At 42.5% G+C, this 7,246-nt stretch overlaps 1 long non-coding RNA gene across 1 annotated transcript; it reads right to left on the reverse strand.

Moving 5' to 3' along the window:
* Positions 1-650: 650 nt before the first annotated feature.
* Positions 651-1,900, reverse strand: LOC109704429. Its single transcript, XR_002214378.1, has 2 exons — positions 1,646-1,900; positions 651-1,480 (listed from the first exon to the last, which is right to left on the reverse strand). It is a non-coding gene; the product is annotated as an uncharacterized LOC109704429 (long non-coding RNA).
* Between the last annotated feature and the right edge of the window lie 5,346 nt (positions 1,901-7,246).

Raw genomic sequence — 7,246 nt, forward strand, 5'->3', positions numbered from 1 at the left:
GAGGATTGAATTAAAAAGATTTGTTCCTAACTACTTGATATAGAAAAGATATAGGGATTGATATATAAAAAAGTTTGAAAGGAATTTGGATCGTGTTTCAAATAATTTTAATTAGGTTCAATTGAGATTTTGATTTTGATTTATATGATATGGACTTGATTTTAGGCTTTAGTGTTAAGGTTTAATTTTGCTGCCGATTCAGGCATGGGCTAAATTCAGGCTCATATAGTATGGGTTCAGGCATGGGCTAAATTCAAGCTCACATAGTATGGATTCAGGCATGGGCTAAATTCAGGCCCATATAGTATGGATTCAGGTTGAGGCCTAAATTGTATTTAAGTTCTAGATGTGGGCTCAAGCTCAATTTAGGCTCATATGGCTTAGGTCCATGTTTTCTTTGGGCAAGCTATAGAATTGGGCTCAGATTCAGGTTTGGGCTGAACTTGGATTGTGCGATTTCAATTTAAATTTGAGGTGAGTATGAGCTTGGTCCCATACGAGATTTTTTTATTTTGAGGTGGTTAGTGAGATTATTTGACTTGTTCGAGATCAAAATGTTAACCTCGAAAATCTAAATATCTGATTTAGAATCAAATTCAATGCTTAAAATTTTGAATGCACTTTTTAATTTTCAAATTTTCAGTAATGAATAACAAAAATTCAACTCACATTAATTATAATGAAAAGGTTAAAACCAACTTCGACATCATGACTTGATTTAATTTGGAGCATAAAGTGTCCAATTATTGAATGCGATTAAATCTCAATTTGGTCTAATTTGGCCAAATCGAGAGGTTCGACTCTGGATAGAATCAAGAGGGTCGATTATTTTTCGAACATCCCGTTATTCTTCCAATAAAAGGACAATCAAAAGAGTAACAATCGGTAACCCGATTGATTTCTTTTGCCTCCCAATTATAAGAGAATTAAGAGAGCAATTTCTCTCTTTATCTCCTTTGAAGGTATAGGACAACAAAGATGGATAATCCTCCTTTGCCTCTTTTATATTCATGGGACAACGATGGTGGGAAAATCCCTTCCTTGTCTCCTTTTTAGTAACAAAGCTCTCTCTTTCCTAATTAGAGGAGTAATTTCTCTCTCTCTTTTGATGACATTTTTTTTTTTTTTATGAAGAGAAGAGCACCGCTCTCTCTCTATATGCAGGTTAGGTTCGTCGTCAAAAAATGCATCTTGGGCATTTCATCGAACAGTTGGTGGGCGTGGTGCATTGCGCAACACCGGTTTCACGATTACATTGGAGTCACAGCAGAGTTGTAGATGGAGGTCACAGCAAAGTTGGAGGTCGCGGCTACGATAAAGTTTAGGCAGCGGCAATGTTGAGGGTGAAGGCTGCCACGGCATGTAAGTTGAGGCACAACGGCATTAGAGATGGGGTTGGAAGGCATGCAGGTTGGTGTTGAGGGCAGTGGACCCGGGCACTCCATTGACGGCGTTGTTGAGCTCAACCATCTTCGCCTTGCTGCACGAGATTGATGCGATTATGATAATATGAGAATTGAGGCCGTGGCATGCAACCATGATAGAGAGAGAGGACTTTTTTTTAGAAGAGAGAGAGAGGACTTTTTTTTTAGAAGAGAGAGAGAGCTTTGTCATGAAGCATCAATGGGGATAAAAAAATTGTTACCTATTTTTTTTCTTCTCTTTCGTGAAGAAAGAATAGGTAATAGAATAGGTGTTTTTTTTTCTTACTTGTTGAGAATAGGTTTAAGAGTAGGTTCAAGAGTAGGTTCTCTTTTTTTTATGGGTGATATTTATGGGCCAAGTTATAACTATTTGGGATTTTTTTTTGAAGAACGTGCATATGGTGGGGTTGTGGGAGATGTGGAACGTTGAGATATTTTGGCCTCTTTTGTATGGTCATGGGATCGTAGATATGATATTGTAAATTAGCCCCTCTTATTTGTTTATATTAATTTTTTTTTTACTTTAGTTATAGTATTTTAAAAGTAAATAAAATAAAATAGTAAAAAATAAGATTTTTTTAAAAAAAATATGTATATGGATACGCTTGTGTTTACTAATTTACTTTTTTTTTTTCACAAAGCAAAATATTTTTATGCTTTTATTAAAGTGGACCACCTCACAAATATATAAAAGGCAAAGGAATAATTTGCTAATTTGTAGATATGGAATAGCCATGTGCCTACGAGAGATATTATCTTTCTCTCTCTTCCTTTTTTTTAGTAGTCTATGCACCTAGTGCATAGATTAACCTATGCACCATGTTCCTAAATTTTCTACTATTCAAAAGTTGGTTCAAATTTCCTCTCTCTCTCTCTCTCTCTCTCTCTCTCTCTTTTCTTTTTTTTTTTTGCTTTAACAATTATGACTATTACATTGTCATAATATGTATAAGTACACATCCGTCCTGGCAAGAGACCCTATTCTAAGTCCATTTTAAACCAAACAATAGGATTGGACAATAATCCAATTCCCAGTGGAGATGTAGAAGGAAGTGGCAGAGTGCGCAATCAAACATGGACACGCACTACAAACTGGACAGATCATTTGGACTCTATTTTGTTGAGTATTATAATGGAGGAGCACGCACTCGAAAACTACATAAATGGTAGTTTCACTCAAATAGCGTGGGTTAGAATCATTTCTTCTTTCAACTCGAAAACAAGTCAGAACCTAACGAAGAATCAAATTAAGAATCGTCTTAAAATTCTCAAAAGATTGTACATCACCTATCACACTTTGGCAAATAAGAGCGGTTGATGGTGGGACTATGTGAATAATATATCCACGGTCGGTGATTCTAGTGATTGGGACGCAGTGGTAACGGTAATGGTTTATTACATTTTCATGAAATTTCTTTGTACACCTTATTATTATACTATTATAATGTCAATAATCTTTGTTTAGGAGAATCTGGCTTACGCGAAGTGTAGGGACAAACCTTTTCCGGTTTATAAGAATATTGAATTCCTTTCTGGAACAACTACTGCCACCGGACAATTTGGGATGTCCTTGCAGATGCCGGCACCTACAATTGATAACTCATCCTCATCTTCTCCTGGTGAGGACGATACTATCATAGGTGTTAGACAGTTGGCATTAAATTTCTTACCCGGTCGCTTTGAACCACGGTCCTCAAGCTCACCCATGCATGCAAACGTACCAGGTAATAATACTTTGCGTTCCTCTAGCCCTCCACTAGTGCAACCAAATGTAGGAACGAGTGCTAGTAGATCAGGACATAGCTCCGTGGGTAAAAGACCTCGCTCCCCACAAGCCTTACTCCCTCTAAAGAAACAACCATCTTCTTCCGCCGGCCGAAAGAAAAGGAGTGACATAGCCGGCGAAGCAATAGCTGAATTGGTAGAATTAGGGAAACAAAAGCTTGACCTTGTCAAGCAAATGTATCATCAAGATGCAACCAATCAAGCAAATATTCCTTCAATTGAAGTACGTATGGACAGGGTTTATAATCTGCCAAGAATAACAGATGAACAGGCCTTAGCTGCAGGGGAAGCATTACTGAATGACAAACAAAGACGACTATTTATGACTATGAATGATCGCCTTGCAATTAGGTGGATAGAGCGGCAAGTCGCCCTCAAGACGTATTGTATAAGCAAAACTTTCATGGTTTCTAGATGGATTTGTTATTCTGTTGTGGTGTTTGTAGTTTAGAGTAGTATGTTGTGTGTTGAGGCATGTGCATTTTAGACTAGTATGTTTGCTTATTTGTATGTTTGCTTGGTTGTATGTTTGCTTATGTTATATGTTTAGACTTGATTTTGCGTAATGTTTCATGTTGCAACATATGTGATGTCGACCGCTTGTGATATAATGCATGATATTATCCTTGCAGTAGTCATGGGTGATAGATTGTATCGTTCAATTTTTTCGTCGTCGACATTAGCAAATATTATGTCAATATTAGATGATGATAATGACTACTGGGATCAAGTATATATGATGCTATTTGGTCAAGACTTTCTGACCTTTTCTAATTCATTATACAAACGCCAATGTCGTACTCGACTTTTTATTGGGCACCAAATGGTTTGTGATATTTTGAATGGTCTTCCAGACAGAGGGTACGACCACTTTCGCATGACGACTACAACTTACGTTGCACTCCGCGATGTGCTACTGGCTCGGGGCCTGATAAGAGGAACACGATATATGACCGCTGATAAACAACTAGCAATATTTTTATTTTGCGTAAGTCAGGGTGTGGCTCTCACACAAGCTCGAAGCATGTCCTCGAGAGTCTGAATAGTACGCTCTGACTGCCCGTCACTCTGGGGGTGGAAAGCAGTGCTGAAATCCAAGCGCGTACCCAAAGCATCCTGTAAGCTCCGCCAAAAGTGGGATACAAAACGGGGATCTCGATCCGATACTATAGAAGTAGGTACCCCGTGCAATCGCACAATCTCGTCCAAATAAACCTGTGCGAGTCTCTCACCAGTCCAAGTAGTGTGGATAGGTATGAAATGCGCCGATTTCGTCAATTATCCACGATCACCCAAATAGCATCATGCCCGGCCTGTGAGCGAGGCAATCCCATCACGAAGTCCATGGTGATCTTTTCCCACTTCCACACTGGAATCGGTAGGCTCTGCAGCTTCCCTGCAGGAACTCGGTGCTCAGCCTTTACCTGTTGGCAAGTTAAACATCTAGCAACGAACTCACAAACATCCTTTTTCATCCCCGGCCACCAGTAAAGCAACTTCAAGTCCTTGTACATCTTGGTGCCTCCCGGATGTAAAGCATACGGTGACTTCGATGTGGCTTCTTGAGATTGCCTCTTTAATGCCAAGTCTGCGGGCGTACACAATCGTCCGCGGAACGAGATCAAATCATCACCGTCTAAAGTGAAGTCACCGGTTGCAACATCAACCATTTAGCTTGTGTTTGCATCCGCGAGTCGGAAGCTTGCTTTCTCTTTATCTTTCCAAAAGTCTAGGTTTGCAACCAAGGTCATCAGTAGTCAAGGTGTTCAAGAGCCACCCCTCGCAACTCCAACGCTTCTCTGCGTCAAGCATCAACTGGCGGTTGGATAATCCAGAGGCGCATCGCAAGTTCTCAGTCAGATTTCCTACTTGGCATCCGCAGCAGTTACCTTGCCCGGGATAGTAACAGTATCGTAAATATAATCGCTTGAGTAGCTGCACCAATCTGCGTGCTTCGAAGTTCAACTCCTTCTGGAGTGAATAGTTCTTTAGCTTTTGTGATCCGTATATTTCGCCAGTCGTTCGGCCATGACCGTAATTGGCCATAGTTCAATGCAAGATACGCCAGACCAACTCATGTCATGGGCTGGAGTAGTTTCATCTCATATCCTTCAATTGGTGAGAATGACATCGCGATCACTTTCCAGTCCTGCATCAAAACAAGTCCAATACTGAAGGAAGCTCAACTATAATCACATACACACCGCTCCAGCAGTACAGGCAAGGTAAGGATCGGGGCCAGTGTTTCAATCGCTGCTTACTCTTGGAGAAGTCTTTCCAGCTCATTCAAATAAACTTGGTGCTTATGCGTGAGTCTAGTGAGGGATAGATACTTATGCAATCCCTCAACGAAACGTCGTGTAGCGGGCCACAATGAGCTCATCGTTATATCGTCACGTCGTTGGCCTCCTAATCTGATCGCTTCAATTTTTCTCTGTCCACTGCTATGCATGAATCTGAAATCACATGGCCAAAAACTCCACCGTTCTCTAGCCAAAATTCACCTTTTTCATTGGCGTTTAGAGTTCTTTTCCCGAAGCACTTGAAGTACAAGTCTCAAGTGTTCCTCGTGATCTGCATCACTTTGGGAATAGACCAAAATGTCGTCGATGAACACCACGATAAACCTATCTAAATAAGGCTTGAAAACACGGTTCATTAAATCCATAAAAGCTGCTGGGGCATTAGTAAGCCCAAACGGCATAACAGTAAACTCATAATGCTCATACCGTGTTCTAAAAGCCGTCTTCGACACATCCTCAGGTTTGATCTTCAACTGGTGATATCCCGACTGCAAGTCGATCTTGGAATACACACAAGATCCCTGGAGCTGATCAAATAGATCATCAATTCTCGATAATGGATACTTGTTCTTAATCGTGACTTTGTTAAGTTCACGATAATCCACGCACAAGCGAAGTGATCAATCCTTCTTCTTCACAAATAGGACCGGTGCTCCCTAAGGTGAAACACTCGGTCGCACAAAATCCTTGTCCAGAAGATCCTGCAACTATGCCTTCAGCTCCTTCAATTCTGCTGGTGCCATCCTATAGGGCGCCTTTGAGATTGGAGTAGTCCCGGGAACGAGGTCTACCACAAACTCAATCTCTCTATCAGGTGGCATGCCTGGTAGCTCCGCTGGAAACACATCTCCAAACTCCCGCACTACGGGGATATCCTCAATCCTAGGGGCGTCGTCCACACCCCGCAACACAATAGTAGCCAAATAGGCAACGCAGCCTCTACTAATCAACTGCCGAGCTCGAGAAGAGCTAATCGTCATCGCAAACAGCGAACTCTGGCATCCTCGGTACACAACCTCCGCCTGCCCCGGCTCTCTAAATGTCACCGTTCGATTCTTACAATCAATAGTGGCAAAGTACTTGGTCAGCCAATCCATGCCCAACACAACATCAAACTCCCCGAGTTTGTGCAAAGCTAGCAAGTCCACGAGCATGATCCAATCTCCAATCCTAACAGGGCAACTGGGACAAAACTCCCGAATGTCTAGAAAGTGATCGGGTACGACAACTCGTCCCGGATGCAACAAGGATACAAATGGGATGCCATGCAACTCGGCAAACAGCCGGTCTATGAATGAATGCGATGCACCGGTATCAAACAAAGCTCTAACTCAAATACCATGAAGTAAAATGATACTTGCGACCACATTCTCGGCTGCCGCCGCCTCCTCAGTCTGGGCTTCGTACATGCGCCCACTCGGGGCCTGTCGTGACCCCTCCGTCTGCCGCTTGACAGATGGCCGACCGGCCTGGTGATGCGCAGAAGATGTCCCCTAACTGGGACCTGGCGATGCTGGTGCAGATGCCGAGGATGGCACTGGCAAAGGGCTCCTCGGGCAGTCTGACTGGAAGTGGCCCTCCTGGCCACACAAGAAACATCGGCCTCGGCTGCGTGAACACTGCCGCAGATAATGAGGACCGCCACAGATCACGCAGCGGGGAGCCTAACGACGATCGGGTCCTCCTCGCTGAGTAGACTGGCCACGTCCTCGCGACTGGCTCCGGCTCCTGGGG

The sequence above is a fragment of the Ananas comosus genome, unplaced genomic scaffold (genome assembly GCF_001540865.1).
Source record: "Ananas comosus cultivar F153 unplaced genomic scaffold, ASM154086v1, whole genome shotgun sequence".
NCBI classification, from domain to species: Eukaryota; Viridiplantae; Streptophyta; class Magnoliopsida; order Poales; family Bromeliaceae; genus Ananas; species Ananas comosus.